The sequence below is a fragment of the Delphinus delphis genome, chromosome 11 (assembly GCF_949987515.2).
Source record: "Delphinus delphis chromosome 11, mDelDel1.2, whole genome shotgun sequence".
Taxonomy (NCBI): Eukaryota; Metazoa; Chordata; class Mammalia; order Artiodactyla; family Delphinidae; genus Delphinus; species Delphinus delphis.
Window position 1 is genome coordinate 94236541 of NC_082693.1, and position 21873 is coordinate 94258413.

The window sequence follows — 21873 nt, forward strand, 5'->3', positions numbered from 1 at the left end:
AGAGCCCGCCTGCTACAACTAAGACCCAGTACAACCAAATAAATAACTATTTTTTTTTTTTTTTTTTTTGCCATACGTGGGCCTCTCACTGTTGCGGCCTCTCCCGTTGCAGAGCACAGGCTCCGGATGCACAGGCTCAGCGGCCATGGCTCAAGGGCCCAGCCGCTCCACGGCATGTGGGATCTTCCCAGACCGGGGCACGAACCCGTGATCCCTGCATTGGCAGGTGGACTCTCAACCACTGCGCCACCAGGGAAGCCCCAATAACTATTTTTTTTAAAAAGCACTGCCTGATTATATTGGAATGCTATAGCTTTAAGGGAAATAGTGGGAAAGATTCAGAATGTTGTATGTATTGGCTGCTTCTTGCAACTTTCGACAAAATTATATCAGAGAGGTAAACCTCAGACTAGAGCTAGTCAGTCAATAAGAAAAGATAAAAAGGAACATATCCTTGCTAAGGAAGGTGTACTCTTTCCTGTGGCCTGCAATCTAAGTTCACTAGAAGCCTCTTACTTTGGAGCCTTATAGGGTAGAAAGAGCGAACCACTCTGTATTCCAAAATGGTGCAGTTAAAGGTAGTGGCTGCCAGGGACTTCCCTGGTGGTCCAGCGGTTAAGACTCCGTGCTCCCAATGCAGGGGGCCCCAGGTTCTATCCCTGGTCGGGGAGCTAGATCCCACATGCCACAACTAAAGATCCCACACACCGCAGCGAAGATCCCGCACGCCGCAACTAAGACCCAGTGCAGCTAGCTAGCTAGCTAGCTAGCTAAATAAATAAATAAATAAATAAATAAATATTTAAAGTAGTGGCTGCCAAACAGAGATAGGACTGGAGCTCTGCCCATATAAAGGCTATGAACCCAATTGCCAAAACAAAGCGGACAGGGGTTGGGGGGAGCAGTGGGGAGGGGTGCTTAGGGTTGCCTTCTCACACAAGCCAACTGTTTCAGATAGCCTCACTGTGACTGCCATTAAATTAAGATGGGGTGGAGATAGGCAAGGCACAGATCCAAGTAAGAAAAGACCAGAGTCATCAGGCTTAAAAATAATGCTTAATCCAGAAATGTATTCCTCTGTCAGGACAGAAAGTCTTCAGATTTCCTACGCAGTAGCATTTAATAATTGCTATGGGCCAGAGACTTTTATATGTTTACCAAGTCTCCCCTTTTCGGAAACCATGTCTAAGGAAACCACGTCTAAAAAACTAGAGGGAGCATGAGAATCATGTCTCACCAAATAAAGAATATCAATAAAAAGATAGAAATTTTCCAGGCGGTAATTTTTTATTGCTATCATCCTATTTCTATTACACCTATTGTATACTAATTGTCTCGGGGGCAGTTACCTTGTCTTTTAGTTTATAAGCCCTGAACCATTCCTACCAGAGAAGACTGCACATTACTCAAGACATCCTGGGCTTTGTGTTGAATGCAGTAATGAAACATTGGGGTAGTCTCTCTAGGGATGAGGTGAATGTGTTGTATATGTGAAAAGAAGGGTAGGCATATATATTAGAATAACCAAAGGAGCAGACTACAGTTAAAAAACCAAAATCCTAATTATAACCCCCAATCCATTCTTCTCTTCTTTCTCAGTAATAAAAGACTCAGGCAAATGGCAACCCAGATTAATGACTACAATTCCCAGCCTCCCTTGAAACTAGGTGTAATGATAGGATAACATTCTGGCCAACAGGCTATAAGCAAAAGTATCATATAGAACTTCTAGGAAGTACAAAGGGAATAAGCATGTCTTCAGCTCCTCCTCCTTCCTGATGGCTGGAATACAGATTGTATGGCTGGAGCTTGAACAGTCATTTCAAATTATAAAGTAGAAAATACATGCTGAGGGTAGCAAAAGAAACTATCCCTGAGGAAGCCCGGAGTTATACCTATTACAAAGATCTTAAATCAGCTGTTTCAGATATGTTCAAAGAGCTAAAGGAAACCATACCTACAAACTAAAGGAAAGTGTGAGAATAATGTCTCACCAAATCGAAAATATCAGTAAAAAGCTAGAAATTATAAAAAAGAACCAAACAGAAATTCTGAAAAAGCAGAATAACTGAAATGAAATATTCACCAGAGGGTTTCAAGCAGATTTGACCAGGCAGAAGAAAAAAAAAAAAATCAGTGAACTTGAAGTTATCCAATCTGAGGAAATGAAAGAAAAAAACAATAAAGAAAAATGATAATGTCCCTTGAGACCTATGAAACACCATCAAGTTTACCAACATATGCATAATGGGAGGCCCAGAAGAGGGGAAAAAGGGCAGAAAGAATATTTGAAGAAATAATGGCTGAAAATTTCTTAAATATGATGAAAATCATTAATCTACACATTCAACAAGGTCAATGAACTCCACGGAGGGTAAGCTAAAAGAGATTCACATCTAGACACATCATATTCAAAATACAGAAAGAAGAAAAGAAAATCCTGAAAGCAGAAAGAAAAAGTGACTCATCATGTACAAGAGATATTCAATTCAAATAACCAAGGATTCTATATCAAGCAAAACTATCCTTCAAAAATGAAGGAAAAATTAAGACATTCTGAGAAAAACAAAATTGAGAGAATTTGTTGCTAGTAGACCTGCCTTTACAATAAATGCTAAAAGGAGTCCTCCAGTTTGAAATGAGAAAACACTAGAGAGTAACTCAAATCCACATGAAGAAATAAAGAGCACAGATAAAGACAACTATATAGGTAAACAAAAAAGACAATATAAATGCATTTTTGTTTCTCTTTTTTCTCCTGTCTGAAGACAACTGCATAAAGTAAGAATTATAAATCTGGGTTGTTATTTGCGACATTAACAGCAAAAGGGAGGGGGGAACAGAACTATATAGGAGCAAAATTGTTGTATACTATTGAAATTAAGTTGATATTAATCCCAACCAGAGTGTAAATTACGGATTTCCACTTCTGGGATCTCAGCATGAGAGGCTCCAAGGACAAACTTCCCTGGAAAATAAGCAAAGCTGGTGAAAACTACTAAAAAGAAAAATTAATTCTCTGGAAATGGTCCTAGAGCCATACAGCAAATAAAGAAGTATTTATTCAAGAGAATCTACTAAAACGTGCTAACAGTGAACATCTGTGGCATCTGAGCCACAATCCACTACTCCGCAGTTAGCTTGATTGGAGCTTCGCTCCAGGTGGGTGTGACTAAGAAGGCACTCCTTCTCTCCTCAGCTCCCAACCAATCACCAGAAGGAGGAGGTCACCACGATTTCTCATCTTCTACAACTCCACTGAAAAGGCTAAATTCCTGGTGAGTGGGACCAGGAGATAATGGGCCTCTTCCTCCACCCAGCCCCCATCCATAGGACAGAGGCTGTATCCAAGATGCAGCCATCCAAGAATCCTGGGGTCCAGACCGTATTCTCCCCAATTCACAGGGCAAAGGTTCCATGCCAGGAGAGACAAGACAATTAGACAAAAAGCTACCACCCTGGTCAACATCCAGAGTAATGACTCAGAGATTCTGTCCAGAGGGTGAAGTAGTCCATAAGAAAAGAAAGCTCCAAAGCTCTCCCCAAAGAAACTGGCTTTATTTGAGACAGACTGTAGAGAAATTCAGGCCTAAGGAGGTTCTTGAAAAGTAGCTCCTTAATCAGGAGCAACAAACTAAACCACAGGCCAGGTAACTCACTAGTAAGAACCAGGGCAAGAGACAGCAAAGAAGAGCCTCTTCTGGGGTCAGAACAAACCACAAAGACTGGGCCTAAAAAATTACCCCAGTCCAAATTTAACTGGATCAAACTGATGAACAATTAATGCCAAGACAGTTCAAGGAGGGAAAGAATAATCTTTTCAACAAATGGTGCTGGGACAACTGGATATCCACATAAAAAGAATGAAGATGGACCCCTACTTCAACACCATTTATAAACATTAACTCAAAGTGGATCAAAGACCTAAGTGTAAGAGTTAAAAATATAAACTTTTGGGCTTCCCTGGTGGCGCAGTGGTTGAGAAGCCACCTGCCGATGCAGGGTACATGGGTTCGTGCCCGGGTCCAGGAAGATCCCACATGTCGCGGAGCGGCTGGGCCCGTGAGCCATGGCCGCTGAGCCTGCGCATCCGGAGCCTGTGCTCCGCAACGGGAGAGGCCACAACAGTGAGAGGCCCGCATACCGAAAGAAAAAAAAAAAAAAAGGGTTTCTTTTGGGGGTGATAAAGATGTTCTAGAATTGGATACTGGCAATAGTTGTACAACCTTGTAAATATACTAAAAACCAAGGAATTGTGCACTTTTAAAAGGTGAATTTTATGTGTGATTTATGTCTCAATTTTTTAAAAAAGGTATATACACTAGAGGGTCCAAAATTAATAAAATAAAAAGTCATACGGCTTCATCAAGGACATTTGTAAAGTGAAACTACTTTTTTCTTTCCCTGTAAGTGCACAGTGGTTAAAAAAAAAAAATACAACAACTCTGAGTACAGTTGGTGCCACTCCCTCAATTCATGCTAAGATGCCAGCAGTCTTACCCACCATTGCTTTTACAACGTCAATGCAAATATCAACACAGTGAAATGAGAAATAATATCTTAGTATTATTACAAAGACAGTTTTGAAAGTGAATCAGGGACCCCCAGCAGTCCATCTTGCGAACCCTTGGACTAGACTATAATCTCTTAGAAACAGGGAACACATATTCACACACAAGGCAGCACAGTGAGTCAGAAAAGGAGCATGGATTTTTTTTGTCAGGTAGACTTAGGTTCCAATTCTAGAGCTGCCATTTAGGTTACAAGAGCTTCAATTCTCTATGCCTCAGTCTTCTGTGCTATAAAATGAGGATAACACCTACCTAACAGGGTTACTGTATGGATTAATGAGATGAAGACCTAAAGACCAACCGAAATATAACAAGTGTACAATAAATGTTAACTCCCTTCTCCATTTTGTTCCCAACAGCTAGTACAGGGCCTTGTATAGAAGACGTTCAACTGCTCAATAAATAGGTGGAATAGTTTAATTAGCTACCTAATATAGACCTATATAAGTCAAAGTTCTAGATTTAGATACAAAATATTGAGACATGTTCAAATATTTTTCACAAAAAAATATATTCACTTTAGGGTAAATTTTGAACTGAAAAAATATTATTTAAAAATAGTCCAATCTTTCAACGTATTTGCTTTGCAGGCATCTCTATAGCTCAACCACTTGAAATTCGGTTGATATAAACAATCTATGGTGACTTTATTAAACCAATATGGTGATAAAGAACATGAGTATTTTAGTCAAAGGGCCTGATTTTACATGTCTACACTACCATTTACTAGGCTGTGTGACCTTAGGCTAGTAATCCTTATGGAGATAATAATGATGCTCACAGAGTTACCCCAAAGATAAATGAGATAATATATGAGAAACACTTATAACAATGCTGACACAGAGTAAGAACTCAACAAATACTATTTTTAAGCAATTTCTCTCATTTAAATATACTCCAGTGATATTCTTTGGTAGCATTCTTAAATAGCATTCTGGCAACAATAGAAGTAAATTAAAAAAAAAAAGAACAAGGTGCTCTTTGATAAGTTACTGATTTCAGTAACTCTTGGGTGAATGCTGATAGACCTTTTGTTTTTGTTTGTTTGTTTGTTTTGTTTTGTTTTTGCGGTACGCCGGCCTCTCACTCTTCCTCAGCGGCCATGGCTCACGGGCCCAACCACTCCGCGACATGTGGGATCTTCCCGGACCAGGGCACAAACCCATGTCCCCTGCATCGGCAGGCGGACTCTCAAACCACTGCGCCACCAGGGAAGCCCCTGATACACCTTTTATGGCATAAAAGTTTTCCACTTATACCATAAACTTACTTTTCCCACCTTTCAATGGGACAATCCAAGAGATTCTAAATGATGGTAGAAATCTGTAATGCCCTAGAAAAACTATGTTTCCAAGTCAGGTTTTGGCTTAAATGTCAAATAATTCCAAAAATGGAGTTTGGGGAAATTACACAAATTTTCTTTGCACACGACGAGATCCCTACTTTCAATGTGTTAAGTGTATCTTTAAAAATACAAAAATGTCTACTGGGAAAAAACTCCAATATAACATTTAACTAAAGTAGTTTGTTTTCTGTCACCATTAAGATAATTAATGAAACAGAAGACTACAGATGAGAAGCCCAAACATTCCTGACATGAGTGTGTTTCTAACTTGAAGGACCTCATTTTGGAGTGGGGGAGAGGACATCTTTAAACAATGTTGTGTATACAGTAGACATTAACCATTTTAGTTGATAATGACCAAATGCAGCAAAATAAATAAAACACCACCTTGGCCCCAAACATGGCATATTTATGTAAACACTTCTAAGTATCTCTAGAGTACTGAAATGCCTTCAAAAGCTATGCAGAAAAGAAAAGAGCAGAGACAGAGAAAACCATTCCTGCTGAATCTAAATCTGATCTCTTTAAATTACTGTCCTGAAAAATTCCTCAGAGTTCATGATCTTTTCAATAGCACTACTCTCCCCCACCCACATACCCCAGCTCAAAAAAACGCTGCCCTAAAGGAGCCAAGAATGTACAATGGGGAAAGGACAGTCTCTGGAGTAAATGCTGCTGTGAAAACTGGACAGCCACATGCAAAAGAATTAAACTGGGCCACCACCTTACACCAAACACAAAAATCAACTCAAAATGTATTAAAGACTTGAATGTAAGACCTGAAACCATAAAACTCCGAGAAGAAAACACAAGGCGGTAAGCTCCGTGACACTGGCTTTGGCAATTACATTTTTGGATTTGACACCAAAAGCAAAGACAACAAAAGCAAAAATAAGTAAGTGGAACTACACCAAAACTATCAATAAAAAGCTTCTTTCTGCAAAGCAAAGGAGACTACCAACAAATTGAAAAGGCAACCTACTGAATGGGAGAAAATGACTGCAAATCACATCTCTGATAAGGAGTTAATATTCAAAATATATAAAGAACTCATTCAACTCAATAGTAAAAAAAAAAGGCAAAAAAAAACTGATTAAAAAAAGGGCGTTATTGGAATAGACATTATTCCAAAGAAGACATATAGATGGCCAACAAGTACCTGAAAAGATGCTCAACATCACTAATTATCAGGGAAATGCAAATCAAATCCACAATGAGACATCACCTCACACCTGTCAGAATGCCCATCATCAAAAAATTAAGAAATAACAGGTACTGGTGAAGATGTGGAGAAAAGAGAACCCTAGTGCTCTGCTGGTGGGAATGTAAATTGGTGCAGCCACTGTGGAAAACAGTATGGAGGTTCCCCTAAAAATTAAAAGCAGAACATATGATCCAGCAATTCCATTTCTGGGTATTTATCCAAAGAAAACAAAAACACTAACTTGAAAAGATACATACACCCTCACGTTCACTGCAGCAATTTTTGCAATAGCCAAGACATGGAAACACCTAAGTGTCCATAAATGGATGAGTGGATAAAGAAAATGTGGTAAAAATATACAATGGAATATTACTCAGCCATAAAAAAGAATGAAATCTTGCCATTTGTGACAACATGGATGGACCCTGAGGGCATTATGCTAAGTGAAATAAGTCAGAGAGAGAAAGACAAATACCATATGATCTCACTTACATGTGGAATCTTTAAAAAACAGAACAAAACAAAAAAGCGAGCTTACAGATACAAAGAACAGGTTGGCAAGTGCCAGAAGTGGGGTGAAAGGGTGAGCAAAATGGGTAAAGGGAGTCAAAAAGTACAAACTTCCAGTTATAAAAGAAATAAGTCAAGGGATGTAATGTACAGCAATGGTGACTGTAGTTAATACTGTGCTGCATATTTGAAAGTCACTAAGAGAGTAAATCTTAAAAGTTCTCATCACAAGAAAAAAAATCTGTAACTATGTGTGGTGACAGATGTTAACTAGACTTACTGAGGTGTTCATTTCACAATATATACAGATATCGAATCATTATGCTGTGCACCTGAAACTAATGTAATGTTATATGTCAATTACACCTCAATTTTAAAAAACACAAAATTGCTGCAGGGGAAAGTCTAACTTGAAAACTCATTCTAAAATATAAAAACTCAATCATTTCTTGGAAAAAAGTGAAACTAGGAAGGGAACATTTTCTATACTAAACAGAAGAGATCCTAGTCACATCCTTACCTCTAAGAATGACAGGAAGGAAACTGTTATTGTTAGGGAGACTATCCAGAGCCAAGTCTGCTACTTAAAAGATAAAAACTGAGGAATTCTCGAGTCTCATAAAGGCATGCATATCTTGTGCTATTTCTCTAAGGTTTGTTTAAGATGAGCAGCTAAAATAATTATCATCATCTATCCCCCCACTCCATTGTTCAGTTGCAAAAAGTTCTACTCTAAAGAGTTCAGAAGTACACTTCCATCTGGTGATTTACACTTTCTTATTATATACAGTAAATGTTTATAAAAAATAATAATATTAATAACAAATAAACTTTGAAGTCATTAATGTCATTAGTGCCTGCCAATATCATACTAGTTGACAGCCTTCCTTAGACTCAAAGTGTGTGAAAGAACATCTGAAGGGAGCCCTGTGACCCTTCCTAAGCAGCATTCTCACACCACTACTAAAACACACAGGTGCTGTCATAGATGAAAAGCTAAGTCCTAACTATAAAACATAAAAACCCGTGCACATTTTATAAGAACTCAACCATGCCAATAACTAATGTGCTATTGTATAATGCTACAGTGTTGATCAAGCATATTTCAATCAAGGAAAAAAATATCAAAATATGGATATGAGGATTTTAAAATAAAAATATGAAATAACCCATAGCACTTACAATTTCTGCACTTCTTCAAAAACTAATGTTCATGACCATTAGGATGAATCATTTCTATGAATATAAATAAGAAAACATTTGAGGAAAAATGTGTAGGCTGACAGATTTTTTTTTAAACCAATGCTGTATGATATTTTTCACTTTTATTTTTTATTTTTAGTTGTGAAAGAATTTAAAATACAGAAAAGTGTAATATAACAAACTCAAATATAACAATTATAACATACTGCTGTATTGGCTTCAGAATTTTTTTTTGCTGTACGCCAGCCTCTCACTGTTGTGGCCTCTCCCATTGAGGAGTACAGGCTCCGGAGGTGCAGGCTCAGCAGCCATGGCTCACAGGCACAGCCGCGCCGCGGCATGTGGGATCTTCCCAGACCGGGGCACGAACCCGTGTCCCCTGCATCGGCACGCGGACTCTTAACCACTGTGCCACCAGGGAAGCCCCAGAATTTTTTATGAAATAGAAAACTGGAGGTAACTTGGTTTCCCTGCTCATTCCACTGTGTGCTCTGCCCCGTCAAAAGTAACAATCCTGGTCCGGGCGGGAAGCGCCGCGGGGCCCGGGGCTGGGGGCGCGGGGACCCTGTTGCCGGGACCGGCCCCGCCGGGAAAGGGGCGGCGGCGGTGACCGCGGGCGGGAGCCTGAAGGGGACTGCGCGAGAAGAGCCCCTTTCTGTCCTGGTAACTTACAAGATTAAAATTATATTTGGTTGATGATGGTTCTGAACAAATACAGCTCTTATTTGAGGTATGCCATTTTGAAGACTGAGACCGTGGAATTTTATCCTTGAGGATAAAGGAAATCTTTGCGATAGTCTGTATTTTATATAGCAAAAATATGAATCATGAGGCTGAATTATCTAAGGGGCCAGTACAACGAAAATAGATGTTGGTGGAAGAATTTATTTACACCCAGTCAGCTTGAAGAGTCTCAAATGGACCCTACTACTGAGAAATCAAGATGGCAGTCCACTATGGGCAATTGAGAAAAATGGATTAATACAAGAGTGCTGTGATAATATACAACCAAGACAGGGTTCTTTTAACATGGATTTCATGAAATGAATGAAGATATAGGTTTCTTACCCAGCACAAATGGACAGTGAATTTGACTTTCTAGAGACTTTGTATCATTAAGAACATTTTTGACATTTGGAGAAGAAAGATGGCACATTAACAGATGATAGTTTGTATGCCTGGAATCTTTTGCAGTTTGATCTGTATGAGTATGATCTTGTGGAATGTTAACTTTAATAAAATTTCTAACACTTTAAAAAAAAAAAAGTAACAATCCTGCTGAAATTAATACATCTTCTTCTAATCCATATTTTTTTAATTAATTAATTTATTTATTTTGGCTGCGTTGGGTCTTTGTTGCTGCACGCAGGCTTTCTCTAGTTGCGGTGAGCGGGGGCTACTCTTCATTGCGGTGCACGGGCTTCTCATTGCGGTGGCTTCTCTTGTTGCAGAGCACAGGCTCTAGGCGTGCAGGCTTCAGTAGTTGTGGCACGCGGGCTCTAGAGCACAGCCTCAGTAGTTGTGGCACATGGGCTTAGTTGCTCCGCAGCATGTGGGATCCTCCAGGACCAGGGCTCGAACCCGTGTCCCCTGCACTGGCAGGCGGATTCTTCACCACTGTGCCACCAGGGAAGCCCCTAATCCATCTTTTTTAAAAATAAATTTGCAGCATATGTATGGATCCACAGACAACACAGATTATTTTATTTTGTTTTTAACAATCAAGTGGTATCACATTTAACTTTTTGTAACTTGCTTTCTTTTTTTCTCCACAAAATGTTTCCAGGATTTATATATGTAGACTCAGGTGAACCTGGTTTGTCGTTCTGACTGTATAACAATAATAAATTGCATTAAAATACTACTGCTTTATTATCCATTCCTCTGTAGTTGGATAATTTGTTTCTAAATTTTTCCTATTACAAATTTGACTGAAATAAAAATGCTTGTACATGTTTCCTTTTGCATATGTAACTCTGTAGAGTTATATATCCCTTTAACTGCTGGTTCATAGGATATATTTATTTTCAACTTCACAAAATCTTGCCAAAAATTACACATCCTTCTACAGTGTATTAGGGTTTCTCTTCCCCACAGCCTTGTTAACAACTGGTAGTATTAAACTTTAGATACATCTGCACAATCGAAGTGTGTGAAATAGTATCTCATTATTTGAGAATGAGCCAATTTTTATAGCTTTATTAGACAAATGTGCTTTCTCTTTTGTAATGTTTCTATTTCTAGATCATACATATATGAAATACACAACTTACTCCTTTCCCATGTTCACCCATAGTCATATACTACAGAATTTTAAATTTCACATTCAATCTTTCAAGAAAACAGAATTTTTCTTTATAATTAGGATTTTCAAGTTGGCATAGCCTTTAGAAAAAGGATGATATATGCTATCTTTAATAAAAGCATCCCATGTGTTAGAATTTCACACAGCTCTATCCAGCAAAAAAAGAGAGATATCTTACCCATAAACAGATAATTTAGTCCTTTAAAAAAAAAAATAATAGAACAGCATTACTGGGATATAATTCACATACCATAAAATTCACCCTTTTAAAGTGGACAATCAGTGGTCTTTGGTATATTCACAAAGCTGTGCATCCATCACCACTATCTAATTCCAGAACATTTTCATCACCCTAAAAAGAAACTTCACACCTGTTAGTAGTCACTATTTCCCCCTCCTCCCGCACCCAGCAACCACTAATTACTTTCTATAGAGAAATTCATCAATTTACTCTTATTCATAGTCTAAAAAATGTCCCTAGGTCACTTCCTTTAATTTAGCCACAGAATAAAGCTTTTAACTCTTACACACACACACACACACACACACACACCCCCTCTGTGATGCAAGGCAGTCTAATCTAACATTGACTTCCTTAGAAAAAGTCACGATTTGTTCACAGATCAGGGTAAACCTACCTAACAACATATGAACACCATAAGTTCCTTTTAGACTATATTTGCCCAAAACTCAGTTCATTGTGTTATAGAGACACACAGCATGCACATCACTGTTCTTTCTGTTTGAAAAAAGGCTGACGGTAATCTGGCTATGAGTACATGGGGGTGAGCTGAACACAGTACAGTGCCCTTCATTAGGCACTGCAATGGTAAGTGCCTCACGGGACTAAAGCAACTAATAGATTTTAGGGCACATGTTCTATCTCTTTCACCAAATGAGGTAAAAAGCCTTTAACAAATAGGGCTGTGCAAGAGCCTGAAGACTCTGAGTGCCACCAAACAATTCTACTCATTAAAACACCAGAATCTTGTTTTACCTATTTTCATAGGACGTTAATGGATGTCCACCAATCTTCCTGATAACTTGAAAGCAAATATAGTCACAGGACAGCTCACTAGCATCTCAGAGAAAGCTACAATGTTTGATGAAAAACAAAAGGTGTAATAAGGAAACCTTAGTTCCCTATGTAACAGCAGTGGCAAACCGCGCGGTCATAACTTTGGTATCCTTATCTTTTCTGGTGCTGAATTCTCCTGCAAAACTGCCTCAGGATGTAAGTGGAGGGCTTCCCACTCTCAAAGCAATGAATTCTCCAGCTTTACCTCTGGCTGAATCACGTACCTCTGGCTGAATTACGTACACTCCAGGCACAAAACATAATACAAAGAGAATGGCGCAAGAAATGAGCCTTGTGACTCAAGGAAAACATAGTAAAGCAGAGCCCAAAAGACTCTTTAAAGCAGATCATACAATCGTGACTACAGAGCAATTCACAGAAAGTGCACAGGAAGGAACTGCTTATCTACATTTTTCACCCCCCAGGAGTATATATAATTATTTGTTATCTGCTGTATTTTATATGTTTATACTATTTTATAACCACAATTCTGGAAATAGTCCCATCAAGTGTGATAAATTAAAACTTACTTTCCTTCTTCTAGGCATTCACATTCAGGATGGCTGAGTAGAGAAAGAGATTCTTTGTCTCAAAACCTTGTCAAACAGTGGTAGAATTGGTGAATTTTAGGGTTTGAAGAAATCTACAGTATTCAATGATTTCAGATGATGAAGTAACTAAAGCTCAGAAGAGTTATAAGCAATCTGCTCAATGTTACCAAATGAATTAGTGGCAAAGCCAGGAGGAGAACCCCAACCTGCTGACTCCCAACTCAGCATTTCCACACTACCATATTCATTTTCTGTAAACAAATGATGAAACAGGTATGGAGGATTCTGGGATATTTGATTCAGCACGCTATCCTGTCTTTTAAAATGCGAAATCTCGGGCTTCCCTGGTGGCGCAGTGGTTGGGAGTCCGCCTGCTGATGTAGGGAACAAGGGTTCACGCCCCGGTCCAGGAAGATCCCACATGCCGCGGAGCGGCTGGGCCCGTGAGCCATGGCCGCTGAGCCTGTGCGTCCGGAGCCTGTGCTCCGCAACAGGAGAGGCCACAACAGTGAGAGGCCGGCGTACCGCAAAAAAAAAAAAAAATAAAATAAAATAAAATGCGAAATCTGCTCTCATATTGGCTTACCACTCCCTCTCCAAAAGGAGTTACAACAAAATGAAGAGTAGCTACCATCTCTGCCAATCTGAAAGGAAGAGTAGATACAAAAAGGGGCCAAGTGATACACTGGAATTAAACTGAATACAGCAGGACTGTGAGAACAGCAAATGAGCAAACAGGGATGAGAAGATTCTGTTTAAGCCTCAACGCTACTGAGCAAGAGGGCTCCATGAGATAACTTGTTCTAGATGTATGAAATCGGTGATTACCTTAACTTTTAATTTTTAAATTTTTATTAAACTATATAAGCCTTTAAAAAAACATATAGGCTAGATTTATAACAAAAAGCAATAGTCAGTGGGATACTGTGACCGGAATAACATTTTAAAATCATCATTCAGGGAATTCCCTGGCAGTCCAGTGGTTATTAGGACTCCGCACTTTCACTGCCGAGGGACTGGGTTCAAGCCCTGACTGGGGAACTAAGATCACCCCCCCCAAAAAAAAAAAATTAAAAAAAATAAAATCATCATTCAGTGGAAAGGAGAACAGAGCTGGATGGGGGTAGAACATGAGAGGAAACAGGGATTGCAATTAGGAGGCTACTGGAGAAGTCTAAGAGAGAAATGAAGGTGGCTTAGACAAGAGCAGTAGTGGAGCAGATAGTCAAATAGTCAGATTTGGTTATTTCTGGGATGCAAGGATGGTTCAACATACACAAATCAATTAATATGATACACTGTGTTAACATAATGAAGAATAAAAATCACATGATCATCTCAATAGATGAAGAAAAAGCATTTGATAAAATCCAACACTCTTTCATGATTAAATTAAAAGCTCAACAGGGCTTCCCCGGTGGCGCAGTGGTTGAGGATCCGCCTGCCGATGCAGGGGACACGGGTTCATGCCCCGGTCCGGGAAGATCCCACATGCTGCAGAGCGGCTGGGCCCGTGAGCCATGGCCACTGAGCCTGCGCATCCAGAGCCTGTGCTCCGCAACAGGAGAGGCCACAGCAGTGAGAGGCCCGCATACCGCAAAAAAAAAAAAAGCTCAACAAACTAGGAATAAATGGAAATTACCTCAACATAACAAAAGCCATATAGAAAAACCCCATAGCTAACATCATACTCAACAGTGAAACACTGAAACTGGACACTAAGATCAGGAACAAGGCAAGGATGCCCACTCTCACCATTTCTAATTAAAAGAGTACCAGAAGTCTCAGCCAAAGCACTTAGGCAAGGAAAAATAAATAAATAAAAGGCATCCAAATCAGAAAGGAAGAAGTAAAACTGTTCCTGTTTACAGACATATTTTTATATATAGAAAACCCTGAAGACTCCACAAAAAAACCCCAAACTATTAGAACTAACAAATTCAGTAAAGTTGCAGGATACAAAAATCAACATACACTAATAAACTATCTAAAAAGGAAGTTAAGGAAAGAATCCCATTTACAATATAGCATCAGAAAGAATAAAACAGTAAGAAACAAATTTAACTAAGCAAGTGAAAGACTTGTACACTGAAAACAATAAAACACTGACAAAAGAAATTAAAGATACAAACAAATGGAAAGATGTCTCATGTTCATGGACTGGAAGACTTAATACTGTTTAAATGTCCACACTACCCAAAGAGATAACAGATTCAATGCAATCCCTATCTAAATCCCAATGGTATTTTTTATAGAAAGAGAAAAAACAATTCTAAACTTCATACTGAACCACAAAAGACACCAAATAGCCAAAACAATCTTGAAAAAGAATAAAGCTGGAGGTATCACACTTCCTGATTTCAAAATATATTATAAAGCTACAGTGATTAAAACAGTATATGGTAGTGGCACAAAGGCAGGCAAATAGATGAGTGGAATAGAATAGAGAGCTGAAAAATAAATCCACTGGGGACTTCCCTGGTGGCGCAGTGGTTAAGAATCTGCCTGCCAATGCAGGGGACATAGGTTCGAGCCCTGATCCAGGAAGATCCCACATGTCGCGGAGCAACTAAGCCCATGCACCACAACTACTGAGCCTGCGCTCTAGAGCCTGAGAGCCACAACTACTGAGCCCGTGTGCCACAACTTCTGAAGCCCGCGCATGTAGAGCCTGTGCTCCACAACAAGAGAGGCCACCACAATAACATGACTGCACACTGCAACGAAGAGTAGCCCCCTCTCGCTGCAACTAGAGAAAGCCCGCACGCAGCAACGAAGACCAAACACAGTCAAAAATAAAAATAAATAAATTTATTTAAAAAAAAAAAGCACAGGCAACAAAAGCAAAAATAGACAAATGGGACTACATTCAGCCCTTTGTATCTGTGGGCTCTGCATCCTCAGATTCAACCAACTGTGGATGGAAAAAATTCAGGAAAAAAAATCCCAGAAAGTTCCCAAAAGCAAAACTTGAATTTGCCATGCAAGCAACTATTTAGATAGCATTTATATTGCATTAGGTAATATAAGTAATCTAGAGATGATTTAAAGTATACGGGAGAATGTGTGTAGGTTATATGCAAATGTTATACCATTTTATATAAGATACTTGAGCACTGTGGATTTTGGTATCTGTTGGGCACCTGGAACAAATTCCCCACAGATACTGAGGGATGACTGTATACTAGACTAAAAAACTTCTGCACAGCAAACAATCAACAGGGGAAAAAGGAAACCTACAGAATGAGAGAAAAATATTTGCATAGGGGGTTGCAAATATCTGATAGGGGGTTAATTTCCTAAATACATAAGGAATTCTTACAATTCAATAGCAAAAAAACCAATAACCCAACTTAACATGGGCAAAGGACTTGAATAGACATTTCTCTAAAGAAGACATACAAATGGTCAACAGTATATGAAAAAATGCTCAATATCAACCAATCATCAGGAAAACGCAAACTAAAACCACAATAAGCTATCACCACATACTGTCAGGATGGCTATTATTAAAAAAAAAAAAAAAAAGACAAGTGTTGGAGAGGATGTGGAGAAACTGGAACCCTTATACACTGTTGGTGGGAATGCAACGGTACAGCCATTATGGAAAACGGCATGTAGGTTCCTCGAAAAAAATTAAAAATAGAACTACCATATGATACAGCAATCCCACTTCTGGATATTTTCCAAAATAACTGAAGTTGGGATTTCAAAGAGATATTAGACATGTTCAATGCACCACTATTCACAACAGCCAAGATGTGGAAACAACCTAATGGATTAATGAACTTTAAAAAGGTGATACAGGGACTTTCCCGGTGGTCCAGTGGTTAAGACTCTGCGATTCCAGCGCAAGGCTGGTCGGGAAACTAGGATCCCACGTGCTGCACAGCATGGCCAAAATAATTAATTATTAAATAAATTAAAAGGTGATATATATATATATATATATATACACACACACACACACACACACACAATGGGATATTATTCAACCTTAAAAAAGAAGGAAACCCTATAATATGCAACAATACAGATGAACCTCGAAGACATTATGCGAGGTGAAATAAGCCAGTCACAGAAGCACAAATAGCACATGATTCCACTCATATGAGGTATCAAGATCGTCAAACTCATAGAAAAGAATGGTGGTTACCAGGGACTAGGGGGGAAGGTTAAAGAGGACTAGGCTAATCAACGGGTATAAAATTTCAGTTTTGTGTGCAAGATGAATAAGTTCTAAAGATATGCTGTACAACGTTGTGCACATAGATATTATTATTGTATTGTACACTTAAAAAATCTGTTAAGAGGGTACATCTCATTTTAAGTGTTCTTACCATTATAATTTTTAAAAAGTTTTTTTAAAGAAAAGATATAGTCATAATTGGGATATATTTTAAAACTTGGGTTAGAATCGCAAGAATGTATACCCTAAAGCAGTATTTTTCATATTGCAATTTGTAATACACTGGTCATGAAATCAATTTAATAGACCAAGGTCAGCATTTTGAACTAAATAAAATAGAAACTATCAGAATGTAGTAAGGGTATTATTTCATGAAACTTTTGTTTCAGATATCTATGTACTTATTGTATAACTGGATTCTAATATAAAATATGTCTCCAATTATGAGTCACAGTCCAAAAAAATTTGTGAAATTTTCCGTAGGAAGTTGAGAGCACTTACCTTCCCTAAAATTTTTGTCAAAGTTCTACATTAGGTTCAAATGAAACAAGCTACAACAAGTTCAAATACATACCTAATATAATCTCATTGATCTGCCAAAAAAATACATCATTTGGTATTTTTAAAAAGCAAGAAAGAAAAAACAGCACAGGCAATATTCAAGCATCACTGGAATGCCAAGCACAAATTATGTTATTTCTACTAACCATGGAGATATACAGATTACTAAAGGAATATAATGCCTATTTTCTTTAACCACTAAACCATTCTAACCATTCAAGTACTCCTAATTTTAGGGATGAGACACCACCAATGCACATTCATAATGGCACTGCTTTCAGAATTTTCAGGAAAAAATCTTACTCTCCCAAATAAGAAAATATGCCTACTTCTCCTTGAAGAATTCAGAGGTTATATACTACAGCTCTGAAAGATTCTTTCATAAAATTTCCTGCCTTAAGCAATAACCTTTTATTAAATAACTGAGATAAAATAAAACATTATCTACCAATTCGTCAAGTCTTTAGGTTCAATTAGCTGAGTCTCTCAACAGCAACAATATTGCCATTTTGAGTGGGTAATTCTTTGTTTTGGACTGTTATCTTGATCCCTGCCCACCAAATGCGAGTGGCATATCTCCTCCCTCCCCTAACAGTCACTGTAACAACCAAAAACACCTCCATACTTTTCCAAATACCCTCTGGAGATATGGTACCTCTCCGATTGAGAACCACTGAAAAATGTAGATGATTCTCCTTAGTTCAACTGATTGCCACATAATAAGTTATGGCCTCCAACTCAGGGCAGAAAGGTCAGGCAGCTATCAGTTCCTGGAATTTATCCATTTCCAAGGAAGCATTAAGATCAAGCAGTCTGAAGTAGAAAGAATATTTACCACCTTTTTCCTAGCACTAGGCAGTCCCTGGCTGCTATTTTCCAAGCGGGATACAGCAAATGTAGACATTTAAGAGGGGGAAAAAAAAAGGTTAACACATGGATTCTACGTTAAAAGTGAATCTACATTTCCCCCAAGTTTCATGAAGAAAGGATGGGACAGAGAGAATTACAGAAAAAATGTCTAAGATTATTTCCTTGAACAAAGTCTCCAGGTACATTTACATGTTTATATATACATGTGCAGTGCACAGACTTAAGGGAAAAGTCAATGAATAATATGTAACAAGTCTTATCAGACTGAGAAGAATATATAACACTTACTAAACACATGTGACCAGAAACAGTGCCAAATGCTTATTTAACACCTGCAGCAAGCTTATAAGAGGAGAAACTGAGGGACTTTCCTGGTGGCGCAGTGGTTAAGAACCCACCTGCCAATGCAGGGGACACAGGTCAGAGCCCTGGTCTGGGAAGATCCCACATGCCGTGGAGCAACTAAGCCCGTGCGCCACAACTACTGAGCCTGAGCTCTAGAACCCGCGTGCCACAACTGCTGAGCCCACGTGCCACACTACTGAAGCCCACGTGCCTAAAGTCCATGCTCCACGACAAGAGAAGCCACTGCAATGAGAAGCCCATGCACCGCAACAAAGAGTAGCCCTCGCTCACTACAACTAGAGAAAGCCTGCATGCAGCAACGAAGACCCAATGCAGCCAAAAATAAAATAACATAAAATAAATAAGTTTGTAAAAAAAAAAAAGAGATCATCTAGTGACTAAGTGGCTAAGCCAGGAGTCACACCCAGATCAACTCCAGAGCCCTCACCAAGAGTTATATTGTTTCAAGGCACAAATAAGAACACAGGAGGAGGGGACTTTTAAGAGCAGGAAAGAACTTATCTGAAAACTATGAAAAATGTTAATACACTAAAGTTAACTATGAAAAGGTTATCAGCAAAAATTCCTGTGACCCAAGAAAAATTCAATTTTCATCCCAAGGCTCTTAAGCAATCATATTTAAACTCTGCACTTAAAAGTTCACATTACAAAGAAGCTCAAATTAAATGAACTCTGAACTCCATTTTGTACGTGCTGCCTTGCACATAATACTCAATTTTTAAACTGTTAGCCTGCTTAATTGTTCCTTAAGAGGCATTTCTATTTTGACAACCACATGGTACTTCATTACTTCAAGAGATATCAAAAGGGGCTTCCCTGGAGGCGCAGTGGTTAAGAATCGGCCTGCCAATGCAGAGGACACAGGTTTGAGCCCTGGTCTGGGAAGATCCCACATGCTGTGGAGCAACTAAGCCCGTGAGCCACAACTACTGAGCCTGCGCTCGAGAGCCCACGAGCCACAACTACTGAAGCCCGTGCACCTAGAGCCCGTGCTACGCAACAAGAGAAGCCACCGCAATGAGAATACCACGCACCGCAACGAAGAGTAGTCCCTGCTCACCGCAACTACAGAAAGCCCGCGTGCAGCAACGAAGACCCAACACAGCCAAAAATAAATAAATAAAATAAATACATTTAATAAAAAGAAAAAGATATCAAAAGGAAATAACTGTTATTACCCTAACTGATTATATTTTACAAAGGAGAAAAGGCAACTTTACAATGGATAAATCTGGCACATAGAAACTTAACCAAAAGTGAGATTTAACATCACTGAAAATGAAACTAACATCATGAGCCTCCTGATGTGAAGCACTAAGAAAGACAAAACATCCTGCGCACAATATTTACCCTGAAGTTATTCAAGAGGAAGCAGATAAATTCAAACTGAGGGATACTCTGCAAAATAACCGGTTTCCCAAAATGTCAATGTCATGAAAGACATCTCTCCCTTCCTAAAAGAGGGCTAAGGAACTATTTCAGGGTAAAAGACATGACACCGAAATGCAATGTATTTCCTGACTGAATTCTGGATTTCAAAGTTTTTAAAGTAAGCTATAAAGGACATTATTAGAACAACTAAGGAAATATGTACAATGTGGACCACATGTTAGATAATGATAATACATCAATACTGTCATTCCTGAGTGTGACAACTGTACCGTGGTTATATGAGAGAAATGTCCTTATTCTTTAGAAATGAATGCTGAAATATTTAGGAGTAAAGTAATCCTTAAATGCTTCAACAATATATAAATGTGTGCATGTGTGTAGAGAGAAGGAGAGAGAACACAAAACTGTGGCAAAACATTCACAATTGGTGAATATGTACTATTCTTGACGATCACTGTACTATTCTTACCAAAATAAAAGGTTGAGGTGGAAAATAATTCAAGACACAAAGCTCAGGAACCTTAATGTAAACATTACCTAAAGAATTAAGACAGAATAACAGAACCATTCTCTATGGAAGAAGAAAGGAAAGAGAAACGAATCAAGAAGCAGAAGTCAGGGAGTAAGATAGGAATTCAGGCCACTGCGACTCAAACCCCATCTTCCTTTCTTTATAATCCCAAGCACAAACATAGTATTGGCAGGAACCTCAACACAACCATTTCTAAAGTAAAGGCCCAGCATGCAGAAACAGTGAGTGTTCACTCACCCACCAATATTTATTAAATATATGTGTGTGTCAGACTCCATGGCAGCAACACAATAAAAATAAGAGCACAGATTCTGGAATCAGAGTGCGCAGGTTTGAATCCCAGCTCTACCAAATCCCAGCTCCACTATTTGCTATTTGTGTAACTTTTAGCAAATTACTCAATCTCTTAGTGCTTTGATATCCTCATTTTTAAAGGGAAGATAATAACAGTACTTACTTCAAAGGGCTGTTTTATGTTGTGTTTTTTTTTTGCGGTACGCGGGCCTCTCACTGTTGTGGCCTCTCCCACTGCGGAGCACAGGCTTGCCGCTCCACGGCATGTGGGATCTTCCCAGACCGGGCACAAACCCGTGGCCCCTGCATCAGCAGCCGGACTCTCAACCACTGTGCCACCAGGGAAGCCCAGGGCTGTTTTGAAGATTAAATGACAAAATATATGTAAACTGCTAGAGTACTGCCTGTCATATATTAAACAACCCAGCAGATACTAGCTAGTTTTTTTTTGTTTTTATTAGGCACTGGAGACACCAAGTCAAAGAAGATATGGTTCCTTCCCTCAGACATTTGCGGTCTACCTGGGGAAACAAACAGAAGAATCAATGTCCGAGGGCATGTAAATCACTGAAGTTGGAACACACCCTTACACCATACACAAAAATAAACTCAAAATAGCTTAAAAACTTAAATATAAGACATGACATCATAAAACCCCTAGAAGAGAACAGAGGCAAAACATTCTCTGATATAAACCTTACTAATATTTTCTTAGGTCAGTCTCCCAAGGCAACAGAAATAAAAGCAGAGGGCTTCCCTGGTGGCCCAGTGGTTGAGAGTCCGCTTGCGATGCAGGGGACACGGGTTCGTGCCCCGGTCCGGGAAGATCCCACATGCCGCGGAGCGGCTAGGCCCGTGAGCCATGGCCGCTGAGCCTGCGCGTCCGGAGCCTGTGCTCCGCA

General features: G+C 39.1%; 1 protein-coding gene across 1 annotated transcript in view; it reads right to left on the minus strand.

The window, feature by feature from the left end:
• Positions 1-21873, minus strand: part of MRTFA (myocardin related transcription factor A) — a 199854-nt gene that overhangs the window by 138230 nt on the left and 39751 nt on the right. The gene's annotated exons all lie outside the window — the stretch shown is intronic.